This window comes from Dasypus novemcinctus, chromosome 9 (genome assembly GCF_030445035.2).
Source record: "Dasypus novemcinctus isolate mDasNov1 chromosome 9, mDasNov1.1.hap2, whole genome shotgun sequence".
Taxonomy (NCBI): Eukaryota; Metazoa; Chordata; class Mammalia; order Cingulata; family Dasypodidae; genus Dasypus; species Dasypus novemcinctus.
The window spans coordinates 95,782,319-95,803,756 of NC_080681.1; the positions used below are offsets into that span (position 1 = coordinate 95,782,319).

At 40.9% G+C, this 21,438-nt stretch overlaps 1 protein-coding gene and 1 long non-coding RNA gene across 2 annotated transcripts in view; one reads left to right on the plus strand and one right to left on the minus strand.

Moving 5' to 3' along the window:
- Window positions 1-7,738: 7,738 nt before the first annotated feature.
- On the minus strand, window positions 7,739-20,944 carry LOC131279790 (uncharacterized). The gene is made up of 4 exons (XR_009187246.2): window positions 20,777-20,944; window positions 20,510-20,613; window positions 20,084-20,227; window positions 7,739-10,288 (listed from the first exon to the last, which is right to left on the minus strand). It is a non-coding gene; the product is annotated as an uncharacterized lncRNA (long non-coding RNA).
- A 270-nt stretch (window positions 20,945-21,214) lies between these two features.
- Window positions 21,215-21,438, plus strand: part of RHBDL2 (rhomboid like 2) — a 45,751-nt gene continuing 45,527 nt past the window's right edge. The window contains exon 1 of the mRNA XM_004467117.5: window positions 21,215-21,321. The gene's annotated coding sequence lies outside the window, so the exon portion shown is untranslated. The remainder of the gene's footprint in view (window positions 21,322-21,438) is intronic.

A 21,438-nucleotide genomic window follows, 5' to 3' on the forward strand; every position in this document is an offset into this window, starting at 1 on the left:
AATACAAACAAAATATAACAAACACAAATCCAACCAAAATATGGCTACCATAAATAACTCTCTAAACGTAATAACACTGAATGTCAACGGATTAAACTCACCTATCAAAAGATTCAGACTGGGACACTGGATAAGGAAATACGACCCATCTATATGCTGCCTACAAGAGACACATCTTAGACCCAGAGACTCATGGAGGTTGAAAGTGAAGGGCTGGAAAACAATCATACAAGCAAACAACAACCAAAAAAAGGCAGGAGTAGCTATATTAATATCAGACAAAATAGACTTTAAATGCGAAACAATTGTGAGAGACAAAGAAGGATACTATATTTTAGTGAAAGGGACAATTTGTCAAGAAGATCGAACAATCATAAATATTTATGCTCCTAACAAGGGCGCCTCTAAATATGTGAGGCAAACACTGGAAAAACTAAGTGAAAGAATAGATGCATCTACAATTATAGTGGGGGATTTTAATACACCACTATCAACTCTGGACAGAACATCTCAAAAGAGAATCACTAAAGAAACAAAACATTTGAACAGTATATTAGAAGAGCTGGATCTAATAGACATATATAGATCATTACACCCAAACACAGCAGGATATACATTTTTCTCAAGCACACATGGAACATTCTCCAAGATTGACCATATGCTAGGCCACAAAGAAAGGCTTAATGAATTCAGAAAGATCGAAATCATACAAAACAATATCTCTGACCACAGTGGAGTCAAGCTGGAAATTTGCAAGGGACAGAGACCCAGACTTCACACGACAATTTGGAAATTAAACAGCACACTCTTAGAAAAACAGTGGGTCAAAGAGGAAATCTCAAAAGAAATCAATGACTACCTTGAAACAAATGATAATGATAACACAACATACCAAAATTTATGGGATGCAGCAAAAGCGGTACTGAGAGGGAAATTTATAGCCATAAATTCATATATCAAAAAAGAAGAAAGAGCAGAAATTGAAGAATTAACTGCACATTTGAAGGAATTAGAAAAACAACAACAAAGTAACCCAACAGGAAGAAGAAGGAAGGAAATAACAAAGATAAGAGCAGAACTAAATGAAATAGAAAATAAGAAAGCACTTGAAAAGATAAACAAGACCAAGAGCTGGTTTTTTGAGAAGATCAACAAAATTGACAAACCTTTAGCGAGACTAACAAAGAAAAAAAGAGAAAAGATGCAAATACACAAAATAAGAAATGAGAAAGGTGATATCACCTCTGACCCCACAGAAATAAAGACTATCATAAGAGGATACTTTGAAAAACTATATTCCAACAAAAATGACAATTTAGAGGAAATGGACAAATTCCTAGAAATACATAAGCAGCCCATACTGACGAAAGAAGAAATTGATGATCTTAACAAACCAATCACAAGCAAAGAGATAGAATCAGTCATTAAAAATCTCCCAACTAAGAAGAGCCCAGGGCCAGACGGCTTCACAGGTGAATTCTACAAAACATTCCGGAAAGAACTAACACCAATCCTGTTGAAACTATTCCAAAAAATCGAAACAGAAGGAACACTGCCTAATTCCTTCTATGATGCCAACATTACCCTAGTACCAAAGCCAAACAAAGACACCACAAGAAAGGAAAATTACAGACCAATTTCTCTAATGAACCTAGACGCAAAAATACTTAACAAAATACTTGCTAATCGTATTCAACAACACATTAAACGAATTATACACCATGACCAAGTGGGATTTATCCCAGGTATGCAAGGATGGTGCAACATAAGAAAATCAATCAATGTAATACACCATATAAACAGATTGAGAGAAAAAAACCACATGATTATATCTATAGATGCAGAAAAGGCATTTGACAAAATACAGCACCCCTTCCTGATAAAAACACTCCAAAAGATCGGAATACAAGGAAACTTTTTGAACATGATAAAGAGTATATATGAAAAACCTAAAGCCAACATTGTTTACAATGGCGAAGTCCTGAAATCCTTCCCTCTAAAATCAGGAACAAGACAAGGATGCCCATTGTCTCCGCTCCTATTTAACATTGTCTTGGAAGTACTGGCTCGAGCACTGAGACAAGAACCAGATATAAAAGGCATTCAGATTGGAAGGGAAGAAGTCAAAATTTCATTATTTGCAGATGACATGATCCTATATATAGAAAACCCTGAGAGATCTTCAACAAAGCTCCTAGAACTCATAAATGAGTTTAGCAAAGTCGCAGGTTATAAGATCAATGCGCAAAAATCAGTAGCATTTCTATACACCAATAATGAGCAAGATCAGGAGGAAATCAAGAAACAAATACCATTCACAATAGTAAATAAAAAATCAAATACTTAGGAATAAATTTAACTAAAGAGGTAAAAAACTTATACATCGAGAACTATACAAGATTGTTCAAGGAAATCAAAGAAGACCTAAATAAATGGAAGAATATTCCCTGTTCATGGATAGGAAGATTGAATATTATTAAGATGTCTATCCTACCAAAACTGATCTACACATTCAATGCAATCCCAATAAAAATCAACACAGCCTTCTTTAAGGAACTAGAAAAACTAACTATGAAATTTATTTGGAATAAAAAGAGGCCCCGAATAGCCAAAGACATATTGAAAAAGAAAAACGAAATAGGAGGAATCACACTTCCTGACTTCAAAACATACTACAAAGCTACAGTAGTGAAAACAGCATGGTACTGGCATAAGGAGAGACACACAGACCAATGGAATCGAATTGAAAGTTCATATATAGAACCTCATGTATATAGCCATATAATATTCGATAAAGCCACCAAACCCTCTCAACTGGGAGAGAATGGCCTATTCAACAAATGGTGCCTGGAGAACTGGATAGCCGTATGTAGAAGAATAAAAGAGGATTACCATCTCACACCTTATACAAAGATCAACTCTAGATGGATCAAAGACCTAAATATAAGAGCCAAGACCATAAAGACCTTAGAAAGCAGTGTAGGGAAACATCTACAGGACCTTGTAATAGGAAATGGCTTCATGAATATCACACCAAAAGCACGAGCAGCAAAAGAACAAATAGATAAATGGGACTACCTCAAAATTAAAGCCTTCTGCACCTCAAAGGAGTTTGTCAAGAAAGTAAAAAGGGAACCCACACAATGGGAGAAAATATTTGGCAACCTTATATCTGATAAGAGACTTATAACTTGCATATATAAAGAACTCATATATCTCGAAAACAAAAAGATAAACAACCCATTTAAAAAATGGGAAAAAGGTTTAAACAGACACTTCTCCAAAGAAGAAATACAAATGGCTAAAAAGCACATGAAAAAATGCTCCAAATCCCTAGCTATCAGGGAAATGCAAATCAAAACTACAATGAGATACCATCTTACTCCCATAAGATTGGCAGCCATGAAAAAAACAGTAGAATACAAATGCTGGAGAGGATGTGAAGAAAGGGGAACACTCATCCATTGCTGGTGGGAATGCAGAAGGGTCCAACCATTCTGGAGGACAGTTTGGCAGTTTCTCAAAAAATTATCCATAGATTTGCCATATGACCCAGCAATACCACTGCTGGGTATATACCCATCAGATCTGAAAACAAGGACACAAACCGATATATGTACACCAATGTTCATAGCAGCATTGTTCACCATCGCCAAAAGTTGGAATCAATCCAAAAGCCCATCAACAGATGAGTGGATCAATAAAATGTGGTATATACACACAATGGAATACTACTCAGCTGTAAGAACCAATACACTACAATCGCACGTGATAACATGGATGAACCTTGAGAATCTTATGTTAAGTGAAGCAACCCAGGCATTGAAGGAGAAATACTATATGACCTCAATGATATGAAATAAGTTAACTGCCTCAGAGAGCTAGAGTCTGGAAAAGTGGCTTACTGGAAATCGGGGGGTGGAGGAAGGATGTGAGTTAATGTCTGTAGGGGTGGAATCTGTGATGAGCTGGGGGTAAGTATGAGCACAAAGAAGGGACAAAATGGGGGCAAGGGGTTACCTTCGGGTGGGGTTTTCTGGGTTTGAGGGGGGCTGGGGATGGGAAGAGGGGTAATATGGTCCAAGAAATAGGTGGGAGGGAGGGGCAACATACAAACATGGGAGAGTGCCAGAAGTTCATTGAGAACTAAATGTTGAGTAAAACGTATCAAAGTATAAATAGGAGGGTCACCTGGTTAGGACGCTCAGGGGGTATGGTCTGATGCGGGACGGACTCCGGAGGGAATAGCTGAAGGCTCATTTTTCCAAGGTGGGTTCTACCATTGGGTGGGGTGGACCCATATCCTGGGGAAGACTAATGCCGTCGAATAGAGAGAACTGTATCTCTCGTGAGAAAGGACGGCTCCCAGGGCATTAGATTGGCAGGCGTTGTGGGCCCTAAGGGGAGGGGAAAATGGATGTGCAATGGATAGAACAAAGGTAAATAAGGGGGCAAAAGAGGAGTTATGTGAGAGTACACAAGGATGAATATAAAACAGCTAATATTACACCAAAAACATATAGGGGACGACAGACTAATAATGAAAACCATAAGACAAAACATAGGATAACTAAAAAATTTAGAAAACTGTACAACCTAAAGTATGGACCACATAGTAAGCACAGATGTTACCTTGTTTGAAAACTATAGTTTCGGAATCTGTACATCAGTTTCAGGAAATATGATATGAATAAGTTAAAAGATTATTGCTGTGGAAGGGAAAAGGTTTTATGGTGGATCTGGGGAAATACTGTATATTGTATATATGAATTTTGGTGATCTAAGACTCTTCTGAAGCTGACATTATGTTGGGATTCACTTTACGGGAAATTTTGGATCACAGAGTGGTTCAACAATGGCAGCGGAGGAATACTGATATGGGATGTTATTGACAGGATATATATGGTTGACAGGGAGTTATACAGGGCATATGCCCAGGGTATATGGTAATGTCTATATATACTCATAGTGGAAACAATTAAAAACAACAGCTGGGGGGGTACTGGGCTCCTGGCCGGGGGGTCACTGTTGTGGGCCCTGGGAGAGCAGCGGCAATCCTCCAGGTGCAACGGCAAGAACCAGGAAGGAAGGAGGGCCCAACAGTGGGCTCTTGATACTAATGGCTACACTTTTGAGCCTATGCACCTGCAATAAGAACAAGGCCTAGAGTAGCATTGTGCCTGGGGGTTTCCTCCTGACAGCCTTCATGTTACTCAAATGTGGCCACTCTCACAGCCAAACTCAGCGTGTAGATGTGATGCATTCCCCCCAGCGTGGGACACGACACCCGGGGATGAGCCTCCCTGGCACCGAGGGATCACTACCACATACCAGCTGAAGAAGCAACTAGAAAATGACCTTGAATTAAAGATTCAATGCGGAACAGCAGAATATACCTGTCTACATATAATAACATGACTTCGGGAAGCGGTTTGACCTAATGTAGGGGGGAAATGGAAAGGAGAAATGAGATTATAAGGCTGTGAGTCTCTAAAAAAGAGTCTGGAGGTTGTCAGAAGGAATACCTCTATGTACAACTGAACAGAGTCTAAGAGACAGATAAGGTAGATACAACCCCAGGTATTGGTTCTTTTGAGGGATAAAGAGACCCACGGGTTCTATGGTCATGGCAGAAGGGGTTCACTGCCATGACAGATGGCCCTTCTTTGGAGCTGGTGTTTCTGCGTGATGGAAATGGACTCAGAGGGGATCTCTTTTCACAAGACTTGCATGCTACTTTATTGGAATTGTAGTTGGTGCTGAGTTTAAGATATATGTAGGGGATTTGGATCTCTGGACTGATAATATGACACCCAGGCCCAGAGCCTCAACAGACTTCAGCTCCTACACTTTGACTTATTGGATTTACTCCACTCAGCTAACATGGAGTTGAAGAAGGTCAACCACCACAACATGGAGCCTAGAGTGTCTACAACTAGAAGCGGGAAGAGTGCATCCAGTACCCATGTGGAATCTAAGCCCTCACTTGACATAGGTGTGCAATGGACACAACCAATCCAATGTCCACAGAGGAAATGTGAAATGGGTGTGGGAACGGTAGCCATGGGGGCTGCTGGGTGTGGGGACGGGAGGAAGAGATGAGATGTGGAGGCGTTTTCGGGACGTGGAGTTGTCCTGGATAGAGCTTCACGGACAATTACGGGACACTGTAGATCCCCCCAGGGCCCACTGGATGGAACGTGAGTCTGGGCTATGATGTGGACCATTGACTATGGGGTGCAGTGATGCTCAGAGATGAACTTACCAGGTGCAATGGATGTATCACGATGATGGGAGAGAGTGTTGCTGTGGGGGGAGTGGGGGGCGGGGGCGGTGGGGTTGAATGGGACCTCATATATTTTTTTAATGTAATTAAAAAAAAATAATAATAAATAAATATTAAAAAAAAAAGATCAATAAGTACTTATTATGTAAATTAATGCTCCTAAAACACCAGAAAATAAGGAAACCAAACTTCTAATATTTCCAATGGAAAAAAAAAGAGTATTGTAGAATTAAATGCAAACATTTTAAAAATATTCAGGTTCATATAATTCAGAAAAACCTTTGACAAGCAGGACTAGTTTAATATTGTTAAATAAAATAGATATACATTTTGATTATCAATGTTAAGTATGATTCAAGCACACAATTTTATTCTACTTGGGTATGTTCTTCTTAAATTATACAGGTTTACTGATAAAATAAGCTTGCATTGTAACTTCTAGATCTTTAAGATGATGAAAATGTAAATTTGTGTTTAACCACATTGAGTTATTATTTTGGCAAACGCTTTTTAAAGAATAATTTTTTTTTTAGACCTATATATTCATTTATTAGGTTGGTGGAAAAGAAACATTTTTTGCATTGTTGAAATTTGCCATTTGATACTGGAATACATTCATAAATAAATGTGGCTATGTTGTACATCTTTTAAATATGCATTTCTCGCTTTATGATTTTTTGCTAATGATTTATTAATTGCTGTTTATCTTATATTTATTTTATACTATGGAAACGATGTTAGATAAAAAGCAAATTCAAGCGATCTTATTTGAGTTCAAAATTGTTGGCAAAGCAGCAGAGACTACTGGCAACATCAACAACCCATTTGACCCAGGAGCTGCTAATGAACATACAGTGCAGTGGTGATTCAAGAAGTTTTGCAAAGGAGACGAGAGCCTTGAAGATGAGGAGTGTAGTGGCGGGCCATTGAAGTTTACAACCAACTGACAGCAGTCGTGAACGTGATCGTCTTAAACAACCCGAGAAGTTGCCGAGGAGCTCAACATTGACCATTCTACGGTAGTGCCCCACTTGAAGCAAACTTTCATTACGTTAATCATTACCAACGTCGTTAGCTTGAAAGTAGAAATGGGTGGGATCCGAGGCCTCTCCAGCCCGCCGAGGGCGCACCACCCGCGCGTCTCGCCCGCCGCCGGGGAGGTGGAGCACGAGTGCGCGCGTTAGGACTTCTGTCCCCATCGCCGCCAGGGGCCCGCGGCGGCCTGTGAGCGCCCGCGGCGGCCTCGGCCTCACGGCCCCAGAACAATTGTGTTTTGTAGGATGTTGGCTTGAAGACTTTCTAAGATCTTTTTTGCTAACTTAAATGTATAAGGTATGCCGGATGTATTTTTGTTAAGGAAAAAAAGAGTAGTTTTGTACTAAAGTATAATGACTGCTGCAGAATGAGAAACCAGAACGTGTAAGACAAAACCTGAATGGATATAGAAAGTTGTAGAGGTTTATGGAAAAAGAATTTTATTTATTGTGATCCAGGTCAGCTTATATGATTTTCAAGAGTTTTCTTATTGACAGTATCTTTATGCAAAAGTAGAATTAGGCGTTCTGTTAGAATGACATCGCTTTCTTGGATTATTGGTCTGCTCTTAGTGGCTGTAGAAGGTTTTTCTTTAACGATCTGAGTTATCAGCTTGGAATGCAAAGATTCTGTATCTTATCAGAATAATCTTTTATGTTTTATATTGACCTTATGATGATCCTTTTTTGGATTTTTATTATAGAAGAACAAGTCTTTTCAATTTTGAAAGAACTATGTTAACTCCTATTTTTAGAATCTTTTATTGTCACTTTGGTTAAGGAGGGAATCAAATATTGTTTCATAGTGACCCATGATCCTCCTATTTAACAATGTTCAAACCTGTCAATTCTTTGACATTTTGCTTCCCCAAATCAAAGCCTAAATGACATCTTATTGATCTCAGACTATCTTTGGATTTTTTCAGAGAACCCTTTGGAAAATCACAAAGGATTTTTTTCTTTCACTTTGTAAAAAGAGAGGTGCTAGAAATAATTAGGTTTATTTGATATGTTGTGAGTTTCATGGGAAATGTTGACAAATTAAAAAACGTTTGCTTACCTTCTGTTGGTTAAACTTGTATGAGTAAAATGCTATTAATATAAACATTTAAAAAATTGTATAAAGTTTCTAGAGATTTGTCAATATCCTCATTGTCCATGAGATGTCCTAGTACTGATCTGCCTGATATAAGATAACAGTATAGGGTTATTGGTCATAACTTTTAAAAGTTACATGTTATTTTTTTAAAAAGTCACATGTCACAGAAATAACCACATTTCCTTCTCAATTTAATTATCTTTGCAATGAAATTTCATTAGAACTTTCACTTTTGTAAAACAGTGATAAGTTAACCACAACCATTTTAAGTCTTTTTTCATCTACAGACAATTTTTATTCCGATGCTTCCCTGAAAATACTTGCAATCAGCTTTAGGCCAGAGTGTGTCTGCTTTGTCTTTAACCAAAACGATATCTCAGACATCCATGGAAAGGACTATGCCAGATACTCTGGGATACAGTCTTCTAATGACATTGCTTAAATAACTTTGAGACCATACCACTGGACTGAGACAAGATTCCAGAATTCTACTGAAGAAGCCAATGAATTCATGAGATTGCTAATATAAGATTGAGTGGAATGAGGATGAATTATGTAGGACTGAATGAACTGATAAAGAATGACAATAGTTTTTCTTTTTATTATTGCTGAAATTTTATTCTATTTTCTAGATACAAGGAATCCACTCTTTTCCCTTAAGCTATCTATAATTGATTAAAAAAATTATCTTTTTCCTCCCTGCATGGAACCTCTAGAATTTGAAAACTTATTAAATATTCTTATTTTTATGGCAAAACAATGGTTCTTATATGTTTAATCAGAATCTGTCTTCTTTGTTAACAGGACATAATTGGAGACACTGGTTATATAACCAAGGCTTTGACTGGAAAATCATGTTTGAGACTCATGCTCATTTAATCAGATATGACCAGAACCTTTTAAGGAATGAAGGTTGACTTCATGAAGCTAATGCTTACAAAACCCTCTTAGAAAAACCAGTCTGGTACCTGGCTCCAGGATTCCCAGTCTTATAGGTCAGTCAAAAAGTTACTTTCTGACAAGCATAAGAAGTATACGATACTTTGGGAACTTTGAGAAAGAGGAATTCACCCAAATCTATATGTAGTGCAGGTAAAATCTGGTGTTGAGTTCTTGGCTTTGGCATCCTAGCCTCAGAGGCTTTTATAAGGCTGATCAGAAGTTCCTTATGAAAACCACCAGCAAAGCAAACTTAAAAGGGCCTCTACAGTAAACCACCCTTCTTGGCTGCCCCTATGTAAATTATCAGGCCAAATCTAATGAAACCAGCCTTGTTTTATGATTAAGAATAGTTATTTTGAGGTTATTGTTGATCAAAAGGAGTGTGACTATAGGGAGAATTTGTGTTTCAAAGGAAAACTAAAGCACACTTCTGTGCATTATCAGATTCTGCTGCTGTTCACTGAGCTATTTTTCATCCCGTTTGTAAACTGCAGATAACTGCATGGTTTTGTTATCTACCTATAAATTGGACTAGATCCTGTGATCTTGCTTATGTTGTTTACCCTAAATGCCTGTCAGAAAACTTAGTATCTGGGAAATGGATGTGGCTTAAGCAATTGGGCTCCCATCTACAATACAGGAGTCCAGGTTTGATTCCGGGGCCTCCTGGTAAACGGTAAGCTGGCCCATGGTGAGCTGGCCCACACGGAATGCTGGCCTACATAGGAGTGCTGGCCCATACAGGAGTTGCTGAACTGCATGGAGTGCTGGCCTGCGCAGAGAGCTGGCGCAGCAAGATGATGCAACAAAAAGAGGCACAGAGGAGAGAACATAAGAGATGTAGCAGACCAGGGAGCTGAGGTGGTGCAAGAGATTGCGCACCTCTCTTCCACTCTGGAAGGTCCCAGAATCAGTTCCCGGTGCTTCCTAAAGAGAAGACAAGCAGACACAGAAGAAAAGACAGTGAGCATAAAAATAACGAGGGGAGGGGAGAAGAAATAAATAAATCTTTTAAAAAAACCCACAAAACTTAGTATCTTATACATCAGCTCTCAAACCAACAAGAGGGATAACACCCCAAATCCTTTGACCTACTATAATACAGGGTTTCTTTATTCATGCACACTATCATGCCTTCCCTAGGAACACAAGACCTGGAGCAATCGGTTACAAATGTATCTAGGGTTCTGATTCAGAGCTTTAATATACTGTTCTAAATGTCTGTCAGGCCCTCCAGACTGAAGGTGACAGCTTATCATCAGTACTCTTGAAAAATGGACAGGCTCTAGATACCCTGACTGCCCATGAACAATGCTGCATTTATGTTAGTAAATCTTCACAGTGATAAATAACCCGACTATTTTAAAGGACCAAGTTAAGGTGATTCATGGTATCAGTTAAGCTTAAACATTTCAGTGGACACACCTCCTTCCTGACCTAGGTTTTTTGTTTAATAGAATAAGGGGACAAACGAGTATGTTTAGATTTACACTTTTAATTATGATTATCAGTCTGTATATTCTGATATCTTGTTGTACAAACTATGGTTCATGATTCTGTTCAAATTCCTTGTCACCCTCTTGAGAGATGGTTGCTCTTTTTTTATTTTTTAAAGATTTATTTTTATTTATTTCTCCCCCCACCCCCCACCCTGGTTGTCTGCCCTCTGTGTCCATTCGCTGTGTGCTCTTCTGTGCCCACTTGCATTCTTTTCAGGTGGCACTGGGAATCTGTGTCCCTTTTTGTTGCGTCATCTTGCTGTGTCAGCTCTCTGTGTGTGCAGCACCACTCTTGGGCGGGCTGCACTTTTTTTGCACGGGGTGACTCTCCTTGCGGGGTGCATTCCTTGTGCGTGGGGCTGCCCTATGCATGGGACACCCCTGCACACAGCATGGCACTCCTTGTGCATGGCAGCTTTGCACATAGGCCAGCTCACCACACGGGCCAGGAGGCCCTGGGTACCAAACCCTGGACCTCTTGTACGGTAGGCAGACACTCTATCAGTTGAGCCAAATCTGCTTCCTGATGGTTGCTCTTAAGATAGCTAATGAAAAGGAAAAAGAGATAGAAATTGGACTGTCTCTAGTAGACTGAGACTAAAAGCAAAAATAAAAATAATAGACACCTTGACTCAGAGAAAGGACTGTACCCATAATTTACTCAACTGTCCTCTCCAGTTCTCACTTCAAGATTCTTAAATGTAATTCAATAGCCACCCAATGAATCACATTGCAATCAGGAAAAGAAACACACACATCAAATGCAAAGGAAAATGGAACAAAAGAACTGACTGAGCCTATTCAACTACCTAAGAATAAAAGAAATCAATGGTGGTGGCCAGAGTGTTTTGGCCAAGTTTCCATGAGATCACAGGAAAAATGACCAAAGGGGGGCACTAGTAAATAAAAGGAAATAGCCGCTCACATTGGCATTGCTGGGACAACACTCCTTTCTGAGAAGTGCTTGTCCACATGACAAAAAGAATTGACTTGCAAGGGTTTTCTGAGAAAATGGAGCACACCCTGCAGATGTGTTTTACCTGGTGAGAAACTAGTTTTGTTCTAATATAGACAGATTATAAGGATGGTTAAACATATTATATTAATCAATGGATATCTACTCCCTACCTTGTAAGATCACCTTATGTGAAATGGAAACCTAATGTCAGCCAATCAGAACATTTCCTCACTTGCTTCTTTGTTCACCCTATTGAGTTTCCCCTATCTACTCCCTCAGTGGTGTTCCCTTCTACTTTCTGAATCGGATGCTGGTCAGTTCATGAATTACTTGATAAAGTTGTGAGATACTAAATTGCATGAAGATCTTTTCTTTTATCAAGGGAAACTAATTGGCCCAGTCTGGGCCAAATGTCTTCCCTTTTTGGCCCCACCCCATGACCAATGTTGGTCACAGAATATATATATGACTGTCAAAATCCCAAGGGATGGTATGGGGAGATGTTTTAGTTTGCCAAAGGGGTGCAGATGCAAAGTACCAGAAACCTGTTGGCTTATATAATGGGGATTTATTTGGGGGTAAAATTTACAAGGCCATGAACTGTCCAAATCAAGGCATCAGAGATGCTTTCTCACCAGTCAGTTACAGTTGACCCAGGTGTGTTGCCATGTGGCGAAGCAAGATGGCCGCCTCTCTATTCGAGGTTTCCTGGCTCACCTTCTCTTGAATTACTCTGTGGGCCCAGTCTCTTGGTGCTTTGTGTTTAAGCAATCCCATAGTCCTCTGTTTCCTGGCATACGGTTTGTCTCTTAGGACTTCTATCCTTGCAGTTCAGCTGTAGGCAAATTTGGAGTCTTTTCTCCCATATGGCAGTTCCTTTATCCTCTTCTATCTGGCTCAGTGAGTGTTTATATCAGACCCAGCAAGGGGGGCGGGGTCTCAACCTGTGTCAAACCTCAATGACACAGTCCTATAAAAAGTCCTACAGCAATCTTACCAGGTAATATAATCAAAGTGTCCTCAACTGAATTTAATACAATCAAAGGATATCACACCAGAGGAATATATTAGTTTACAAACATAATCATTCTCTTTTTGGGATTCATAAAATAATCTCCAACTGCCACACTAAGGACAGTTCTGAGAGAAAGGGGATTGTGGTGAAGGTTTGTGGATAGATGACTGGCCCTTGTTTTACTGCAACACTCAAATCTGAATCAGTCTTACCATCCTCCTTCTCTGTTGTTTGCCTGAGCAATTAAGAAGCCACACAAAAGAAAAAAAAAAGAATAAAAAAGAAAACAGAAGAAGTAATACAAACATTTTTAGAAATTCCAAGTGGAAAAGGCCCCCTGGGGTCATGATTTTGGGATGTTGGGTGGTAGGCAGAGACAGTGCTGGGCAGGATAGCATTGCAAAGAAGCCTGACTCACTGGCCCCAAAGGGCCTTGGTAAATTTACCACAGTCCAAGTGCTCCATAGTTCTGGGGCAGAGCACTGCCAGCACTTTCCTCAGTGATGCTCTCAGTTTGCACTTGCACAGCTGCTGAGAGCTGTCCTGAGCAGTACTTTCTTTCTGTAGATGGTTTTCAACTTGTGTGAAGACTCAGGCCTAGTTCTGGGAGCATCTTGGTGCCAGCAGCCTCCACCTTGGGTCTCATCCATTTTGCACTGATCTTACTGTTTTATCAGTCAGCACAGGACCTGCTTTCCCAAGCTTCTTAGTTCTTGGGGCTCCTCACTTTTGCCGCCTTCTCCATCTGTGCCATTCTGGTTGGGTTCTCAGCATCCCTCTGTGATAATCTACATAGCTTTGGCCATCTCTGTTCTTTCAAACATTTGACTATTCCCTTAAATTTTCTACCCAGCCTCTATCCCCCTAACTCCTAGAAGATGATCTTGCCAACTACTTCAGCTAGAAAATAGAGGAGGGTGCAACTCCCTCATATGTGAGTATGAGCTCCCCACAAAATGTCTCAACTACCTATCCCTGGTGTTTCAGGGTGTCTCTCCAGGTTACCCCTCCAGCCCACTGCTCCCAAACCTTCTTATGTCCTCTCCATTTCTTGTCTAGTTTTGTGGCATCTGCATCTTATCACCCTGCTCAGTCCCTATGATGGGCAGTTTGTGTGTCTCTTTGTTATGGCCTTTCCTCTTGTTTTCCCTTGCTTTATGCTCTGCATGTCCTTTCTTGGTATTGGGGAGTTCTGTACTAGAACCTCAAGCCTTTTTCTTTTTTTTATTGTGGTAAAATATATATAATATAATGTGCCATTTTATTCATTTGTGCCCTTTTAAAGTTCCTCTAATTTCTCTCCCCAAGTAACCTCATCCATTCCTCCATTCCCATGGTTTCAGCTGCCATTTCAGTGCTAATTACTCCTACATTTCTCCACCCTTCATCCTCTGCCCTTCTCTGTGCCATGGGGTGCTGACTTCTCTGTGCTGCATCAAAGGGCTCCTTTGCCCTCTGGCTTCCAATTGAGCTCAGCCAATGAGAGGAATCCGGAAGTAGAAAAGTGGGAGAAAAGAAATAGTCAGGTATTTCTTCCCTTGCTCCCTCTTCACCCCAGCACTGGCCATTTCCATCTATAACTATAGCTCCTGACAGGGTTCCTTTCCAGCTCTCACTGGATAAGTTAACACTGCTTGTTCTTGTCCCTTCATGCCTAGGGGTGGTGCTTCTTGCTGATGCCAGTCCTTGGATGATCAATACCCCTTAATCACATGCCTGGCCCTTCCCAGATATGTTAATAGTCCTTTGGTTAATTTTTTTTCTTCAAATGCCAGCTAAATACTGATTCACTAGCTCACATGTCTCCCTAGAGTGATGGCCCTCTTTTGTCCCACTGCTACCTGGATCTCACCTCTTGTGCCCCATATTCAACAAGTCCAGCACTGAATTCATCCTTTTCTCCAAATTAGCTTTTCCTTCTGACTTCCCTATCTTGGTGTGGGCTCAGCTGGCAACCTAGTTTGTTGTTCAAGTTGGATACCTGGGATTCATCATAGACTTCTTCATTCACCAGCTCCCATTAATGCTACTCCCTTAACACCTGTTCTAGTTTGCTGGAGTGCTGAAAGCAATATACCTGAAATGGGTTGGCTTTTACAAAGGGAATTAATTAGCTTACAAGCTTACAGTTCTGAGGCCATGAAAATGGCCAAATCAAGGCATCATCAAGATAATACTTCCTTCCTGAAAATGAGCTGCTGGCAATCCTGGACTCCCCTCTCACTTGCCAAGGCACATGGCGGTGTCTGTTGATCTCTCCCTTCTATTCCAAGTTTCTTTGCTTTAGGCTTCTTGCTTCTGTGTCTGAATTTCATTCTCTAATAAAGGACTCCAGTAAGAACAATAAGACACACCCTGAAAACTTCTCAGAAGATGGAGGATTAGAGAGGAAGAAGGATCACTTCTCTCCCAGAAAAAATAGCTGGAGGACAGGAAAAGATTGTATGGAAGGCTGCTCAGGGGTTTAGGGCACCAAGGGAAGGCAAGACACCACCGAGAAGAGAGAGGGACAAAGGGAAGGAGTTTCAGCTGGCTGGGAAAATCCCATGAATAAAGCAGCAGCAACAGCAGCTGGTGCCCATCCCCTGACCCTTGGAGCAAACAGCAGTCTGGAGACTGCTGCAGCTGTGGACTGAAGAGACTGTGGATTGATGGGGCATGCAGAAGTCCTCTTCCCCAGGAAAAGGAGAGGGAAGAACACAGCCTACAACAAAGTCAGATTTTGGCCAGAAAACTTGCTGCATTGATGGGGTCTCACACTTCCAGGCCAGGTGGGGCCATAACATTGTTTGCAACAAGAGCTGGCAGGGAGCTAAAGATAACTTGCCTTCTAAAACACCCTCTCTACTGCCTACTTCCCAGGGCTGATTGCTGAGGAGGCAGAAGGAGGGAAACTGCAGCCAGCTAAGGGAGGAGAACGGCTTTTGAGCAAGGTTTATTTGTGAGGCTTGGCCAGCCCTGAAGGACACTAATTCTCTACAACCCACTGCAGAGTTACACTGAATGCATTCCCCTCTAGCACCTAGGATCTGAGTTGAGAGGTCTGCTAAAGAGTGCCATTGGCTGGCAGACTGGAAAAGTGTACAAAAAGGAAAAAATAATAAAAGAGGCAATCAGGTAACTTTACTGCCCCCCTCTTCAAGGCCCTTGAAAACTGGACTACACCCCATTACTGGGTCCTTAGTCCTGGTTTGAGTAGTTAAACAGGGACAATCCTAAATATCTAGAACAAGTTGAACTAAGAGTCAAAGCATATAGCTATTTAATAGTAAATCCCTAGGCAAGAGAGAGAAACTGAACATCAGAGTAATCTCAGAATCAAAATCAGATGACTAGAAATCAGCAAAAAATTATAAGCCATACTAATAAAAAGGAAGATATGACTCAGGCAAAGGAACAAATCAAAGCTCCAGATGAGACACAGGACTTGAAACATCTAATCAATGAGGTTCATACGAATCTCCTAAATCATGGGGAGTGGGTGTAGCTCAGTGGTTGAGTGCCTGCTTCCATTTAACCACCTGGCACCTCCTAAAAAATCATGGAGTTGAAGGACAATATGGCTAAAGAAACAAAAGACATTAAGACACTGGGTGAACACAGAACAATTTGAAATCTTGGATAGAAAAGTAAAATATAATGGAGCTTGTGGGAATGAAAGTCACAAATAACTGAGATTAAAAATAAAATAGAGGCACACAACAGCTGATTTGAAATCATGGAAGAAAGAATCAGTGACATAGAGGGCAGAACAGCTGAAACTGAAAAGAAAAAATTAGAGAGAGAAAAGAATGGAAAAATTGAGCAGGGGCTTAGGGAGTTAAAATAAGGATATAGCAAGAAGCACATCAACATATGTGTTATGGGAGTTCCAGAAGGAGAAGAGATGGGAAAAGGGGCAGAAAGAGTATTTGAAGAAATAATGGCTGAAAATTTCCCAACTTTCATAAAAGATATGAATATACATGTCCAGGAATATACATATCCAGGAAGTCTGGTTAGTGTACTCTAATCAGAATAAATTCAAATAGACCTGAATCAAGACATATAATATTCCCAATGCTAAATGTCAAATATAATGAGAAAATTATGAAAGCTGCAAGGGAGAAGTGAAACGTCACATACAAGGATATCCAGTAAGCCTTAGTGCAGATTTCACTTCAGAAACATGATCAGCATGCAAACATCAGTAGCATTTCCATACGCTAGTAATGAGCAAGCTGAGGAGGAAATCAAGAAAAAAAATTTCATTTACAATAGCAACAAAAACATTCAAATATCTAGGAATTAATTTAACCAGGAATGTAAAGGATCTGTATCCAGAAAACTATAAAACACTGCTAAAAAAAATCGAGGAAGACTTAAACAAATGGGAAGTCATTCTTTGTTCATGGGTTGGAAGACTAAACATTGTGAAGATGTCAATTCTAACCAAATTAATTTATAAATTCAAGGCAATACCAATCAAAATTCCACCAGCCTATTTTACAGAAATAGAAAAGTCAATTACCAAATTTATTTGGAAGGGAATGTGTTCCCGAATAGCCTAAAATATCCTAAAAAATAACAGTGAAGTTGGAGCGCTCATGCTTCCTGCCCTTGAATTTACAATGGCCAAAACAGCATGATGGGGAAGTGGATTTGGCTCAACTGATAGAGCATCTGCCTACCATATGGGAGGTCCAGGGTTCAAACCCAGGGTCTTCTGACCTGTGTGGTGAGCCGGCCCATATGCAGTGCTGATGCGTGCAAGGAGTGCCGTGCCACGCAAGGGTGTTCCCCCTGTAAGGGAGCCCCATATGCAAGGAGTATGCCCCACAAAGAGGGCCACCCCACATGAAAAAAGCAAAGCCTGCCTAGGAGTGGCGCCACACACATGGAGAGCTGATGCAACAAGATGACACCACAAAAGGAGACACAGATTCCTCATGATGCTAAGAATGCAAGTGGACACAGAAGAACGCACAGCAAATGGACATAGAGAGCAGACAATGGGGGGGGGGGTAGGAGAGAGAAAGAAATAAAAATAAATATTAAAAACAAAAAACAAAAAAAACACAGCATGGTGCGGGGGGGGGAGGGGATTTGGCTCAAGCAGTTGAGTGCCTGGGAGGCACATGGAGGGCCTGGGTTTGGTTCCCAGTGCCTCCTAAAGAGAAAAAAAACACAAATGGTCAATGAGCAGACAATGAGCAAAACAAAACAAAAACAATGAGCAAACAACGAGCATAAACAATAAGCAAAAACAACAAGCAAACAGACAAGGGAGCCATCTCAGGGGAGAAAATGGCATCATGGTACTGGCATAAAGACAGATACATCGATCAATGGAATCAAATTGAGTTCAGAAATAGACCTTCATCTCTACGGTCAATTGATTTTTGATAAGCCTACCAAGTCCACTTTTCTGGGACAGAACAGTCTCTTCAAAAAATGTTGCTGGGAGAACTGAATAACCCTAACCAAAAGAATGAAAGAGGACTCCTATCTCACTCTTATACAAGAATCAATTCAAAACAGATCAAAGACCTAAACATAAAAGTCAGGACCATAAAACTCCTAGAAGATAATGTAGGGAAACATCTACAGGAACTTGGAGTAGGTGGGAGTCTCTGAAACCTTATACCCAAAGCATGAGCAACAAAAGAATAAATAGATAAATGGGACATCCTCAAAATTAAAGACTTCTGCACTTCAAAGGACTTTGTGAAGAGTGTAAAAAGGCAGCCTACTCAGTGGGAGAAAATATTTGGAAATCACATATCCGACAAGCATCTAATAGCTATGATATATAAAGAGATCCTACAACTCAACAATAAAAAGACAAATGAACAAATTAAAAAATGGGCAAAAGACCTGAAAAGACATTTTTCTAAAGAAGACATGCAAATAGCAAAAAAACACACTAAAAAATGTTCAACATCACTGGCTATTAGGGAAAAGTAAATCAAAGCTGCAATGAAATATTTCACACGCACTAGAATGGACACTAAAAAAAACAGCACAGACAACTACGAGCATTGGAGAGGATGTGGAGAGATTGGAATGCTTATTCACTGTTGGTGGGAATGTAGAATGGTACAGCTACTGTGGAAATCTGTTTGGCAGTTCCTATGGAAATTAGATACAGATCTACCATGTAACCTGGAAATAGTACTACACGTATGTATCTAGAAGAATTGAGAGCAGTTGCACAAACAGATGTCTGCACTCTAATATTCATAGAGACATTCACAATTGCCAAAAGATGGAAACAACCCAAGTGTCCCATCAACTGACAAATGGATAAACAAACTGTGATTATACACATGATGAATATTATTCAGCAATCATGAAGCATATGACAACATGGATGAACCTGGAGGACATTATGTTGAGTGAAGCAAGCCAGGTGCAAAAAGACACAAAATATTGTATGATTTTGCTATTATGAGCCAAATATATTGAGCAAATTCATGGAGGAATTAATAGCTAGAATATAAGTCACCAGAGAATATAATGTGGTTAAAGAATGGAAAGCTGAGCTTTCATCTGTGCAGAATAGGTAAAAAAAATTTGTTTGGAAATATTTGGAAATGAATAGAAACGATGAAAGCATATCATAAGATTTGTATTTAGTAGTACTAACATAGGGTATGATAGAGGTTTGTTTTTGTATGTTTTTTTTTGAGGAATTAAAAATGCTCTAATATTGATAGAAGAGATGAATACACAACTCTTTGATTATACCAAATGCCACTGGTTGTATGCTTTAGATAAATTATGTGGTTTAAAAACAAAAAAAATAATAGGGTAGGTTTGGGGTAAAATATACCAAATATAAGATACGGACTATAGTTAGTAGTAATACTTTGGTGTTGCTCTTTCATAATTTGTTTCATATGTTTAACAACAATGCAAGGTATTTGTGATGGGGTGATGTATGGGAGTCCTGTATGATGTTATGCATGTTTGTTTTGTAAGTTCACAAGTTTTACTATATGCTTATTGCTTGTGTATGTTCATGTATGAATGATATACTTGAATAATTTTTTTAAATGAAAAAAGAAAAAGGCCTGCTCTGAATGTGGGTCACATCTTAAGACCTTACTCACCAAAAGATCCTCCTTAAAATGGGTCCACACCCGCAGGAATGGATTAACTTTAAGAAGGGTATACAGAGCTTCCCATCAGGACATCTCTGAATCTATCCCTTCCTCTATTCCTCTGCCGCTGCTAAGGACTTGGTTCAAGCCTTCAGGATGGGTTACCTTGACCTTTGCGCAGATTGATTGGTCTTCTTGCTCCCGGTCTTGCCCCCTCCAAACCATTCTTTACATTGCAGGTTCCAGTCATCTATTTAACATGTGATCTTAGGTTTTCTTCCTTTCCACCCTTTTGTGACTCCCCAGCACCTGGAGGATAAAGTCCAAGCCCTTTAGCAAGGCCTACAAGGTCCGTCCTGATCTGGTACTATCTGCCTCTCCAGCCTTCTGACCGGACTGGCCCTCCTGGCTCATGATCCTGAACTTGTAGTAGTTCCCATCAGAGTCCATCCTTTTGCATCACCTTTTCTGTCTGTCTGTGCTGCATTCCTCTCTTCATCTTTCACAACCCACCCATCTTGCATGCCATCTCCTTGAAGAGCCTTTCTACTAACTTCCCACATAGGACTAGTCCTCCCAGGTCCCTGCTACCTGAATCTTGGGCCAGCATCCACTGAAGTCCTTGATTCTTCTCTGTCTTCCTCATAGAGCTTGTGGGCAGGGATCCAGTTAACCGACCTCTTCATCTTCAGAGTCTAGCACATGACAGGTTATTCACAGGTTATTCTCAAAATGCGTTGAATGAGAGACCAAAAACTTATTTTACTGAGGGCCAAGGTACAACCATTTCAGTGGGCAGATCCCATGGGCCTTGCCACTAGCCTCTGCCGGTGGGGGGGTCATCAAGTCACAGCTCACCAGTGCCCTGTACCAGGCTTGGCTTTGGGAGCTCCCAAGGGGCTTGTCAGAGCTCAACGAAATGCAGAGTGCTCAAGAGACCATGACTTTTCCCAGGGAGCCGACAGGGGGCAGAAGTCAGCCAGAACGCAGGAGGGTAGAACTTGGAGAAGGGATGGCCCGTGGTGCCTGGGTAGGAAGAGCAGAGAGAGGCTGTCTCAGGCTCCCTGGCTCAGATCCAGGCAGGCGGAGGGGAGGACTCCCTGGCCGGGGGCCAGCCCGCTAGTGAGACTGAAGAGTGGCTGGCCCAGCCCAAGCCCAGCCTCAAGGCTGGGAGGCGATTTCTTCAGGCTCCCTCCCCCTGGGCCCGGAGCTTTTGGGAAACTGGATAATTTCATTCTGGGTAGGGTCAAAGGAGCGCCGGAGAGGGCAGGAGCTTCAGGGCAGCAGGAGCTTCAGGGCAGCAGGAGCTTCAGGGCAGCAGAAGCAGCACCTTGGCTCAGGACGCCAGGAACGCACGGAGCAGCTTGTCTGCCTGGGACAGCCTCTCCAGCCTCCCACCTGAGGTAAGGGTGAGAGCCGGGGGGGCCAGGTGGAGGGAGTCTGGCTGTCTGGAAAAGGGGCAGTGGCAGCAGAAAGCACTGGGGCAGAAAGGGCCCTGGGTTGGTCTGGGAAGGAGGTCT